Raw genomic sequence first — 11,514 nt, 5'->3', positions numbered from 1 at the left:
GCCCATGTGGGGCACCCGTGAGGGGGCTGGGAGAGTGGGGGGCGGGGTTTGGGGGCTCATGCAGAGTCCCCAAACATCATGCAGCATGGGGCAGTGGGGGGCAGCAGGGATCACCCCCTGCCTGGCAGCACCTGCTGATCTGGGGCTTTTTTTCCCCCAAGTGCTGGGAGCTGGGGCAGGTGGGGGGAGGGGGGCGGGGGAGGGTCCTGGCTGGCTGATTCAGAGATTCAGCTGCTGCCGAATCTTCGAATCAGATTCGGCCGAATCGAATCAGGACAGTGATTTGAATCACCGAATCGAATCAAGGTCCCCTGAATCAGCCAAATCCGAATCCAAAGCGAATACTAGCTGCTTCACACAGGAGATTAATCACTTGCATAAAATAGTGAATCTGCTTTGCCCATGTTCAGGGACCTGTTGAAATCTTTCTGCAGATATTTGAGCACGTAAGGTTACTGTGGAAACAGCAAATATTAAGTGACTCCACAGGAGTTTGAGTAAAAAGATCCTTTTGAAATCTTAAACACTGGTCTTGTTTGCACCATAAACTGAATCCTGAAGATTACATTTCATACAATCTGAGGACAGGGACATGCTATGTGACCTATATGACCAATCAAACCTAACCAACCTTTCTCAGGTTTTGACTGTCAACTGCCCATGCAACACCACAAAGGATTATTAGGAGAAATGAGTCAGTGAAAAAATTCAGGTAACAATTACACTTGAGAAGATCTTAAAACCCTAACAAATACTTCATGAGCAGATGAAGTGTCTATGCTTTCCTAATAAATTATTCATGGTGAAATAATTGCTTTGTTCTGGTAGCTTTTCATCCCAGCCCTGTTTTCCATATGAGAACAGTATGTTATAGTTAAATCTGTAATGTTTTACAAGACAGAAATAGAATAGAAATGTATCCTTTTTTAAAATGTTGGTTAGAGCAGGGATTTTTCTGGGCTTTTGTAAACTGTCCTCTGTGTTGCATTTAATCTGACCATTGCAGGGTTGTGCTGGTATATGATAACCTGAGGTGGGGAACAGACTAACAGAGAGAAATGCAAAAAGTAAATCAACCTCTGATAGGAAGCACTGCTGAAGGCACGACTGAAGAAATGCCCTGCAGGAAACCTCCCAGCACAGTTTTCAAAATTTTGGAAAAATTTTCTAACCTAAATCAGGGAGAAATATTGAAATCTCAAGCAAGTTTTCAAACCAAAAATTTTTTAAAAATCAGATTGGATCTAGTTAAATGTTTTATTTTGATACTTTAAACTGTTTATTTATTTTTAAACTTTTTCTTCTATAAATTAACTTACACCAAAGGGCCTTTCTAAGCCAAACATGGAATTTTTCTGGTTTAGAATAAATAGGGCTGTCCAACTGGTGGCCTGCAGGTTCCTGTATAGCTACTACTCCTCCCTCCTCACCGTTTGTTGTAGGAAGACAGCCATGGCTGGAGTCTTTCTTGTCCTCCTCCAGCTTCTACTTCCTGCCCCACTCCTTGGGGGCAGGGTGGTATAGCAGAGGGGGGCAGGCTGGGCTGCCCATGCTACACATGTGGCAGTACACGAGGTGCTGGCCACTCTGTGTGTGCAGCCAGGAGGGGGACTGGGCTATCTAACTGCCCAGAGGTTGGCCAGCCCTGGCTTGGAAGAAGGTGGATGCAAGATATTTTGACAAGTTTTTGAAACTTTTTCAATTATTTTCTCAAAACTTGAAATTTGTCAGAACTGACCCTTTCCCAGGAACAGCTTCAGTTTCATGAGCCAACATGTTCTGACAAAACACAGTTCACAGGAAAATTCCCAAACAGCTACATGCTGACAGGTATGGCAGGCAGCTGTGGGTGTTCCCATCACTTCTCATGCTGAATACAGGACAAAGCACATAGCACAGAGAAGAGGAAAAGTGAGGTGAGTTGAGGTAAGGGTTGGGATTTTGTTGGCGCCCTAGTAAATAAGGGTCCAGATTCTCAAGTGTAGGCCAATGCCCACTGGCATCAAGAGAAGTGAAATCCTGGCCTTTTTTAAGCTAATGGCAAAACTTCTGTTGACTCCAATGTGGTCAGCTGTGGCTTCATGTTAGCTGTCTGTACATTGATTTCACTAAGTATTCAGTCAACCCTACAAGTGCAAAACCTGGACTGTGCAGCCACAGGTGGTTGTGCTGCCCTGGAACGGCCTCAGGTGACAGGATCCTCCATAATGGCTCCTCTCTGCCTACCAGCCCTCTGTGTACAAAGGACTGAACTGGAAATAGAGGAGCATCCCAGAAACCCTTGGATGCTGGGATAGCCTCCATGGGTGTTGCGGGCCAGAATGCCAGGGCCCAGGCAGCCCCAGAGTCAGGGACAAAGCAGAAGACCCACTGCATGCATCCGTGCTTTTCAGTAGCATTTTTCCTTGCCTCCAAGTCAGGGACTGGGCCATGATTTTTGGTGTAATGCTGTCCCTTTGCAGGCAGCTCCAGGGCTAGCCAACAGAATGTCCGGCCATGCAGTTCTTTCTTTTTGAGGACAGTGTAACAGGGTACTGGGGTGTGCCTGTTCCATTATGGGAGCAAGCAGCCAGAGAGGCAGCTTACAGGTGACCAAGGGGGTTAATAAGGGACTCACCTGACCAGTAGCAGGCCAGGCTAGAGATATGTAAGCCCTGATCCTGAGCTGGCCAGGCAGTCCATCCCTGGGAGCTGTGAAGTGATGATCTCCTGGAAGTAGTGCAGCAGAACTCCTGAACTGACTGAGAGGGAGCAACTCTGCAGGCCTGGGAACAAGGGAAGATATCTGGGGCAGAGAGGGGTTTGTTTATACAGGCAGGTGGCCTTGGTTTTATGTTAAATCAAGAGGGGGTTTGGGTGCTTGCCAGGGGGCACAGGCACTTTTAATTAAGTTACACCAGTGTTTAGCCTTGAGCCCTGCTGAAAGCAGGCTCAGGGCCCACTTAGAGAAACAGTAGCCCAAGAAGGGCTGAGAGTGGGGCCCAGCAGTGAGTGCAGGCTCCCAGAGGCTGTAGATAAGAAGATCCATGAGCCCAAGACCCTGAGAGGGGCTGGTAGTGTGATTGGAGGATCCAGGTGCACAAAGCAGGGCTGGGAGAGTGTGAGATCAAAGAAGGTCTAAAGACAGGGTGAGTGTCTGAGTATGAGAACAGGAGGTTTAGGAGCCAGAGGTTGGCTGAAAGTTGGACCAGAGGGTCCATGGGCCCAGCAAGGAGGAAGAGCTGGAGTAGAGGGTCCATGAGTCGGAGAGGGGCTGTGGTCTGGATCAGAGAGTCCAAGAGCCCAGAGAAGGGGTCAGAGTTGAATTTCAAGGTCCATGAGCCCAGAGAGAGGGAGATGAGTGTGGGACCAGGGCCCAAGAACCCAGAAAGGGGCTGCATGTGGGTCCAGGGGTTCTGAGGGCCTGAGAAGGAACTGAATGTGAGACCAGAGAGTCCGAGAACTCAGGAAGCAGCTGCATGTGGGACCTGAGGGGCTTAGAGGTGGGCTGTGCAGGAGACTAGAGGGTCTGAGAGCCCAGAGTGAGGGGCTGTGAGAATTGAGGAGCCCAGAGAGGGGCTATGTATAATGAACACCAGGTGACATCATTGAACAATAACATCTGTGAGGCATGGGACATAGTGTAGGGGAGGACAGAGCCACACAATGAGCCCTCAAGACTACAGGTACCCTGCAGAGGTACAAACAAGCTGAGAGGGCCTATTTAACTTGAGGGCAGAGCTATGACTAAAGGGGTCCAGAAGGGGTCCAGTGGTGGTTTGTACAGACTCAGGCTCACTCTAAAGCCCATGGGCAGCCTCCCTTACATTACCTCTCTAATAAGAACAAGGTATGATGAGCAAGTGATCATGCTGGGGCTACATTAGAACCTGAGCCAGGCAGGGGTCACACGGCTGCCCCTGTGGCCTGAACGTGCCACAGATAACCTCCATGGTGCAAAGACAGGGGCATCCAAATCCAGATAGAGTCAAAACTATGGCCATACCATTTCATCATTTAACAATACACCTAGCTATCGCAACCCCATTCATTCCCAACCCATTTCCGGCCCAGTTTCCATTGCAAAGGAAGTGGAAAGGCTGGTTAGTTTAATCACAAGAAACTCTATAGCGTTAGACACTACAGCAGGAGCTTCCCTAAAAACAACATCTATTCAGTCAGTGAGAACACCGGAAGCCTGCTGTCAGTATTCAAAATTGATGTACCTTTCCTCTTGTATCACACTCATGGTTTTATTGATTCTTCACTTCCTACAGAAGCAAACATTACATCCCAGCTTTTTCTCACTAAAATTGTATTTAAAATAATCTCTCTCTTTTAACACAGTCACTTTGTAGTTCATTGTTTATTAATATTATTGATATTAGCCAAGACACCCTGCTGTACCCTTTTAAAGAATAGATTGGATTCATGCCCCGACCTAGGACCCTGTCTTGGGACCTAAAGCTAGAGTACCATGCCCTTATTAGGCACAGAATGGTGCCCATGGCTTCAAAGCCTTCCTCTTTTCCATGGGGTCAATGCCACCTGGGGCTCTCTCTCTTACCCAGCTCACATTAGATATCTGAGCAAAGAGCAAATATGAGTAGCAGAAGCAGCATGGTGCCTGGCACCTTGCCAAGTACAATTCAATCTAAAGTATTGGGGTAATTGACTTTATGTCTCCCAGCAGGACCTGCAGCCAGCAAGCACTTAAATGATATCAAGACTTTACAAAGGAAAACAAAGAAAAAAATAATTCAGAAAGATCCCTGGCTGCCACTGCCTAGAATCTAGCTATTGATTTCAGTATCTTGCAGGGGCCTGGGGTCTGCTTCCAGCATGTAATGGAAATAAAAGGCCTTTATGCAAGTACTGTCTGGATCCTTCCAGTTGTTCCACTGATAGGGGTAACTCTTGCCCTCCTTCCACCGAAGGCTCCCTTCCCCCCAACAGAAGACAAGGCAAGTGAACATCTACTCTCAGTTCTCACTGCAAACCTTCCCTCTTCAAAATAATAATATTGGGCCATATCCTTGGATGAGGCAACTGAAGCTTGGCCCATCCAAGGGCCAGGGGAGCTGGCCTGGTTGTCAGTACAGTGCTTCCCACGGCCATTCAGAATTTTGTGGCTGCAGCAGGCACAGAACTCAGATCCTGCTCCACCCAAAGCAGAGATTCAAAAGTAGCTGAGTGGAAGCAGAATTTCAGTTAGCACTTAACACTGTTGAACCCATGACACATGATGGAGCACAGTGACCTGAGGAATCAGAGAATCATAGAATAGTAGGGCTGGACGGGATCTCAGGAGTTCATCTAGTCCAACTCACTGCTGAAGCAGAATCACCCCCAGCTAAACCATTCTAGATTAATATTTTTATAATCTGTTCCTAAAAGCTTCCAAGGAGAGAGATTCCACATCCTCTCTAGGTCACCTCTTCCAATGCTTAACCATACTCATGAGAAAGTTCTTCCTAATATGTAACCCAAATTTCCTCTGCTGCAGTTTAAGGCCATTACTTCGTGCTCTGCTGCCTACAGCCATAGAGAATAGTTTATCACCACTATCTTCTATATCAGTGTTTCTCAACCAATGGGTTGCAACCCAAAAGTGGGTCCAAGAATATATGAAAGGGTCGCAAACATACTTTAAAAATGGATAAAAATGTGGGAAATCTTTTCTTTTCCCTTGCAGGCTGTCCAAGTTCCCGCCTGCAAGGGGCTGTTTGGGGTCCCTCCTGCCCCATACACCCACCCCCTGCCCCACACACTGAGGGGCTGGAGCCTGGGGGCAGGGGCCAGTGGGTTGGGATTGAGGGGCCACTGGGTCAGGACTGGCTATCTATGTTTACAAATGGGTCCTGATATAAAAAAGGTTGAGAACCACTGCTCTACATAAATACACTTCAGGTATTTCAAGACTATTGTCAAATATTTTCTGTCTTCTTTTCTCCAAATTAAACTATCTCAATTCTTCTAGTCATAGACGGAGGGAGAAAATATTTTTTGGGGGTGGGTGAGTGCATGCATCAGCACGAGAACTACAACTCCTGTCATGCTCTGCGCAGTGTGACACAGGTGCAGTTAGCCTCTTCTTTCTCAGCCGCACATTGAGCAGCACCATGGTGTTGCTCCTGTTGCCAGCTGCTATGAAATTAGTTTTGGCGGGGCTAAGCCCCCCCTTCCCCCCCCCCAGGCCCCTGCCTTCCGCCGACTATGCTTTTAGCCTTTTTTTATCAGTTATGTTTCCTGGACCTCTAATCATTTTTCTTGCTGTCTATTGGACTTTTTCCAATTTGCCCATGTCTTTCTTAAAGTGTGGTCCCCAAAACCGGACATGTACTCCAGCTGAGGCCTCACCAGTGCTGAATAAAGTGAAAGAATCACTTCCCTGACTTGCAGGTGATGGTATTATTAATATGGGCCAGCATGCTACTGGCTTTTCTTTGCAGTAGGAAGACATTGTTGTTTCTCATTCCGTTTACATTCCACTGCAACCCCCAGGTCCTTCTCTAAAGTACTGCACCCTCGCCAATCATTACTCAGTCTATATTTGTGCATACAATTGTTCTATATTAAATACAGAACTTTGCTCTTGTCCTTAGTGAATTTCATTAGTTTGAATTTCAGACCATTTATCCAATTTATCAAAGTCATTCAGAATCCCAGTCCTTTCCTCCAAAGTGTCTGTAACTCTGCCCAACTTGGTGTCATCTGCAAATTTAGAAAGTGTACACACTCAGTAGAGGAGGTGCAGTGAAGGGAACTTGAAATCTAAAAACTTCTCTCTCATCTCTCCCACCTACACAAGTTGATCTGATAAAAGCTTATTATATCACTTCACACACACCTTGCTTTTCTCATTTCCTTGGATCATCACAGCTTTACTAGCACAGCTGGGCAGTGGGGATTCCATTCAGTAAAGTGCCATGGTGCATGTATACTTTCTTTGTTACAGTTTGATACAGTGACTTCCTGAAAATTTCAACTGGGTTGGGGTAGAGATGGACTTTCTTTTTTCACAATCGTTGGTACTAAAACCCATCTGACTGGAGCTATTGGTATGAGGTGCAGTTCAGGAGGCCAATCAAATATCTGGCAGGTTTTCTCATCCTGCAATCAGCAGGACTTGCAGCAAAAGATGTAATAGAGCTAATGGTGCTACACTGAACTAATTATATTAGTTTTCTTTGCATCTTGAAAAAATATTTTTGGGGGGGAGGGAAGGAGAGAGACAGACTTTGTTTTGTGCTTTTGGTTGGAAGGTACAGATGAAAATGCTAATTAATGAGTGTTTTTAATATGGTTGAAATGAGACACGTAACAATACATGGAATCAGAAATAGACAGACTTGCTCACCATAACTCCCTGGATATTGCTTGTTTATGGATACTCAGAATGGCCCAGAAATTGAACAACCACCCAGAAACACGACAAAGATTTGCACAAATTGTGGAGTTAATATTTTCTGAACTGTACAGAACCTAGTTGGCATATTAAAAGGTAGCTATCCAAGACTATGCATTGGAGCCAAAGTAGAGGTAGCTTCAATACCTGGTCCATTGGTGTGGAAGATCTGAGAGCACTGAAACCCTGTTTTGGTAAACATGGAGCAAATTGCTATGCCCAAAACAAACCCAGTTTTTGCTAGATAAAAACTCCATAAGAAAATATCTGAAATATTTGGGAAGAAAATGAAAGATTGAAGTGATCCCAGCTTCCCTGTGTAGGAGTCTTGCTTTTCCTAGGCCGCACTATGGATATCGCTAAGTATAAGCTAACAATGCCCGGATAAAAACAGTAGCCACTGGGTTCAAGGTGGAGAAATATACTCAAATGTGGATATACAGAGGCATACAAAGACCTTGGAACTGGACAGAAACTGGGCTGGAAAACAGATAAATGCTGAAACATGCCCTGCAAAAGTGGCTGCTGTTCAGAGTGTAATAAACAGAATGACTCTGCAAAGGTCTGCAGACCTGAAACAAACAAAGCCAGGAACTGCATTGATCCACCAATGACAGCGAATAATGTTCCTGATCACAATGAGCTTAGTATTGATAGAGTCAGAGCTATTCATGCTTATGGAAATAACTTCTTGCACAAGAGAAAAATTGTCTGACGTCTTGTTGGGCCCAGATGCTGAGATTATTCGATATAAAGTTGACACTGAACCCCAAGTAAACTAGGAAGCATAAAATATGTAAATGCAGACATCAAGTTTCAATCCAGTACATTAACAAGGGTCTCTTTGCCTATAAAGGTAAATGGTATAAGTGTAAAGTATGAGGCATGTGAAAAACCAGAGACAAAATAACTTTAAGTTTATATTGGGGATATGTCAGGTCATAGACCAGAAAGATTAATTTTAAGCAGCTTCAATAGGAATTCATCCAATGAATCTTACATCAAGCCAATAACTTGAATTAGTGAATACCCTTTAAAAGGGCATCCAGACTTGATTGAAGGACAGTAAGTGATTGAGAAAGCACTTATGTCCCTAGGTAACCTGGTCTGAAAATCTACATCTTATTTCCAAAGGGAATGTGTCTTACAGCTGGAGTTGGCTGAAAAATAGGAATATTAGTATAAACTTTTTTTTTTCATTTGAATGTGAACTTTTGACAAACAGTTATTAAAAATTGAAATGTTGGTGATTTTGGTCAGCTTTATATACAGCCTCTGAATCTTGTTACATCCCTTATCTTCACATTTGAAGAGCTCTCTGGTATCAAAAATCTTCATCTCATAGAGGTAAATTATGGGTCTTGGCAGTCATTGAATTTTCAAATGGACTAAGTTCTGTAAAGCATGAATAGCTCTGACTCTATCTGTAAATCCACTGACACTCTGAGGTTTGAAATTTTAGAAGCATCAAGATGAAACCATGAAGTGTTCTTTTCATCTTTAGTCAAACATTCATCCTAACAGTGCTACTGCACTATTAAAGATTGGATAAGCAATTCAGTTATAGCATCCAAAAAAAGCATTGTTAAGGAAAGTACAGATGCCATCAGTGCCATATGGCCAGAAGTCTCTACCAGTAACAGATACAATAACAGCATAATTACATACTGTATAGTCATACAGTAATAATCCAATGAAGCTTTGGACCTGCAGGTACACAGCGTAGTTCAGAACATGCCAGTCAGCAACCAGAAAATGGCAGAAGTGGAACAGGCCACTATGAAAAATCAGCAATGGAAGTGTTGAAATGGGATGGTCAGGCCTTAGAAGGAAATATCCTTGCACTAGGACCAAAGAGATTAACTCTGTTTTGGGGTAAACTAATTTTAGAGTGGGAGAGGATTGTTATCCAAAGATATACTACTATGATGACATGCTGGGGTGTGTTTAGCATGGAGAATAACAAATGAAGAGCCAGGGCATGTATCCAGTTTGATTCAAGACATCCAGTGTGCCCCAAATAAGAAGTCCAGCCCTATCCAGCAAAGGATAACAGTATCACCTTGGCTAACACAGCAGACAACTGTGAAACAATGCAGGCTGCGTAAGCACTGTGGATTCCTATATAAAAAGCTAAAAGATGAGAAGCCCCACAATAATCCATAAAAGTACATTTTAAATAATAGGGACACCTGCAAAAATAACAATCTCAGAAGATAGTCCTTGCTGTTCCTTACAGGAATTTGCCAAAGAATAGGATTCTAAACAGAAAACCTTGCTTGCATTGTTAAGAAAACATCCAGAATTGTAAAACACAGTTCAGTTCCTTTATTATAATGATACTGAGCAGCTCAATTCAAAGCAGTTCAGAGCTGGTACTATGCAAATTCCCCAGTGTCACTGGTTATAGAATGAACAATTGACTGGTGAAAATGAAAATTCCATGTCTGAATTGGCTAATTCTCCTTTTAAAACAACCCATTCTCCTTGTACACTAGAAACCTGTGTACCAAGACTGCTAAGGTTTGAAACTCTCAGGTTACTCTCTTCGTTGTCTCCCCATTCATAACACCTCCTCTTTGTTCCTACCAGATCATTGAGAGCATGTCAGTCAGTCAGCATGACATCATTTAATTCTCAAGAATAAAATGTTAATACCATATCAGTTGTATAGCTGTCACACCAGTTATTTGCCCAAATAATAACACAAAACTATGACTTCTTCACTAACCCAGTAATGCTAATTTGTATTAAGACTTTCATAGATTTCATAGATTTCATAGACATCAGGGCTGGAAGGGACCTCAGAAGATCGAGTCCAGCCCCCTGCCCAAAGGGCAGGAAGTCAGCTGGGGTCATAGGATCCCAGCAAGATAAGCATCCAGTTTCATCTTGAAGGTGTTCAATGAAGGTGCTTGAACCACCTCCGGTGGCAGGCTGTTCCAGACCTTGGGGGCTCGGACAGTAAAGAAGTTCTTCCTTATGTCCAGCCTGGAACGATCTTGAAGTAGTTTGTGACCATTCGACCTCGTCATCCCTTGGGGCGCTCTGGTGATGACATCTCACTTTCAAAAGAATAATGCTGTAATCAACTACATTGTATAGCTTAGTAACTACTGGAAGAAAACTTAAGTACCTGTGCTCATGTGGAGACCTGGCAAGAGGCTCTTAACATGTATAATCTGCATATGCCTTGGCCTTTAGTGCTTATTAATATGCAAGAAAGGATCATAATGTTAGCCAGTAACAAACTCTGTTTCATTCCTGCCTCACTCTAAATAGATTCTATGGACTGTGCTTCTCTACCAGGGAGCTACTCTGGGCAGCTTGTGGGCATTCTGGATGGCTGATGCAGTCGTAAACTGCCCAAAATCCACAATATTCAAACACATAGGATAAGATTCTCCACTGCTCGAGAGCTTCATGGCTAGGGACAGGCATTCAAAATGCCTGAGCCTGAATTGATTCAATCTTTGCAGGTTAGTTTAGCCTGACTAGGCTGAACTGGTTTGTAACTGGACAGACATTGTCTCTGAACTGAGGACATTCAGGCACGTGCCTACAGTTGCTCAGGCTAGAAGCTGTGGAGTGCTAAAGCAGCCCTCCCTTTCCTTGTACAGTACTGAGCTGCGGGGTGGGTGTGGCCAGGCCCCACTGGATATTCTGATTAGGGAGGTCTGCCTGCACCATCTCAGGCTTTTCCCCACAAGCTGTTCAAGGGGCAAGAGTGTTCCCAGACCCCTGCTAGCATTCTGAGGCAAGGAGGGGCGTGTAGTGCATGCATCTGTTGATGATACAGAGCTTTTCAACCTCCCTCCCTGCTTCTTTATACTGTCTGCAGCAAACTGACAGGCAGGCAAGCCAGCAGGGAGCTGTTAACAGTGTTTATCACCTCATCAGCAAAACAATAGCCTCTCTCCATTAGTTAAAAATCTTCTTAAACAGTTTACCAGCTGACCTGTTGATTAGTTCAAAATGCCCTAAGCAGTCACTGCTCTGGCTTCATGTCCCAGTGAAATTGCAGACACATGCAGATAACTCTTGGCATTAGCTAGCATACCGCATACCTAGGGTATGTGAAGCTGGGGTCCATGCTGTGGGAGATGGGAGGGAGGGAACGAGGGACT

At 44.5% G+C, this 11,514-nt stretch overlaps 1 protein-coding gene across 8 annotated transcripts in view; it reads left to right on the top strand.

Annotated features, from left to right (window-relative positions):
* FRMPD3 (FERM and PDZ domain containing 3) overlaps window positions 1-11,514 on the top strand; it is a 155,099-nt gene that overhangs the window by 116,105 nt on the left and 27,480 nt on the right. The window lies entirely within an intron of this gene.

This window comes from Alligator sinensis, unplaced genomic scaffold, assembly GCF_000455745.1.
Source record: "Alligator sinensis unplaced genomic scaffold, ASM45574v1 scaffold387_3, whole genome shotgun sequence".
Classification (NCBI taxonomy): Eukaryota; Metazoa; Chordata; order Crocodylia; family Alligatoridae; genus Alligator; species Alligator sinensis.
The sequence above is the reverse complement of the archived record's forward strand: the minus strand, read 5'-3'. Positions and strand labels throughout refer to the sequence as shown.